This window comes from Rhinatrema bivittatum, chromosome 18 (genome assembly GCF_901001135.1).
Source record: "Rhinatrema bivittatum chromosome 18, aRhiBiv1.1, whole genome shotgun sequence".
NCBI lineage: Eukaryota > Metazoa > Chordata > Amphibia > Gymnophiona > Rhinatrematidae > Rhinatrema > Rhinatrema bivittatum.
Window position 1 is genome coordinate 35,805,347 of NC_042632.1, and position 1,967 is coordinate 35,807,313.

Here is a 1,967-nt window from a genome sequence, read left to right on the forward strand (position 1 = left end):
GGGGCTCTGGGAAATGTAGTTCTACTGCGCAGTGGCGGAACTGAGTCGCTGCCGCCGCGTCTTTCGCTTTCTCAAAACAATTCCGACTTTATTGATCCTCGCTTTTGCGCATTCGTACACTGGGAAGAATGAGACATTGGGCGCCATAGCAACGGATGGCGGTGGGAAATGCCAAGATAATTCCTGGCGACCCCGTTTTTACTGCTTTCTAGCCGCGGGTGCAGTGTACGCAGCATCTTTAGCTTGCACCTCACGTGCAAGCTAAAGATGTCTCTTACGGTCTAAGAGGTCTTCCACCCAGTTTTTGGAAACCTTCATTTTTGGGTCGCCATGCAAGAGACCCAGCTGTGGACCTCTGCTCCTTGCTGGGTCCACGGCTGGGAGAGCAAGGAATCATGAAAATGTATTTGGTCACAAGTAAATATGTGACAACATCATCTTGCATATTTATTTATTGGATTTCTCATTGTAGCACTCCAGGCGAATTACAATGTCAGCAGACTTAAAATGACTACATTTCTAGTTCCTCGTGCCTAAAATCACAGACGTAACGCAATATAACAACAAAATCAACTCACAGTCACCAGACGACTAATACAAACACTCAACCCTAACAAAATGAAAACTAAAAGCATTATTAGAAAAAAAGAATTATCCAGCTACCGTCCCAGCCCCTACTATTAAAACACTCCCTTCACAACCCCATCCCAAAATCCCACACCACATCCGATTACACTTCCCAAAATTAAACCTGCCCAATAAAAATCTCAGTCACCCAATTTCCTCCTTAATGACACATTCAACAATATCCCTTGCCTAGTCATACTAGAATACCCTTTTACCAAGTTACCCATCAATCTCAGCTCACCGTGGCTCTGTCATCATAAGCTTTCCTAAAAAGAGGCCATCTTGACCTATTGGAAGCTTGTTCCACAACCGTGGTGCACTGCATCTAAAAGCTCATTCCTGGGTGGCTACCAAGTGAACCTCCTTCCTTGTGAGTTCTGTTAACAAGGGCCCCTGAGATGAATACAAAAAATGTCAAGGAGCATACCATTCCAATTTGCCTGAAAGAAAGGCCGCACTCTTGACGCCTGAAGAGATTTCAGCTTCCTAGGTGGTGTAATGGAAACCCATTGGCTTTATCAGAAGGTGGCCAAATGACCATTAAGTCTAAGAGGGATTTTTACTGCTCTTGAAATAGGTCACAGTGAGGAAAGGGAACAGAGGGAGAGAAGAGACCCAGCAGGAGTGAGAGAAGAGATGTACAGTAGGGAAAAGGAACCAGAGAGAAATAATCCAGAGGTGCTGTTGGAAATGGGACCAAAGGGAGAGATGAGACATTTGCCTTTATTCGATGAATACTTTTTCTATAGGCACAGAATGAGAAAAGTCATTTTTTTAAATAAGGTCCATAATGGGACAAAAGAGAATGAGAGGGAGAAGAATGCACAGGTGTCAGAATGGAGTGGGCCACAGGAACTATGGTCTGATTAAAACTTGGCCCTTCCTGCAGAATTGCTGCAGGAATCTGGAGCTGAATCAGGCAGGAAGAGACGAAGAGCGATGCATCGGGCTGCATCTTCCACCTCTGCAGCTGTGGCCCGACTGCTGCTTTAAACTGCAGGGTAATCTGTACAGCTGCAAGCTTCAAAGCAGCAATTGGGCCAGGCGGCAGAGAGCGAAGAGGATGCATCCTGAGACACTGCCATGCTCCTCCTCCTGTCGCTGATCAACATGGGGGGGGGGGGGGGTTGAAAAGAAGAAAGAATGAGAGGGGTAGGGAATGGGGGCAATGAAAGAATGTTGTAGTCCATAGGGTCCCCCTAGATGCCACTGGGCATTACCTAGGAGCCTAGTGAAAGTATGCTGGCTTCCAGGGTGGCATGGCCCTGCTGCACTGGGTAGATCAGCAGACCCACCAGGAATCACTGCAGAGAATCCCAATGCCAAAATCCTCCAAAGAA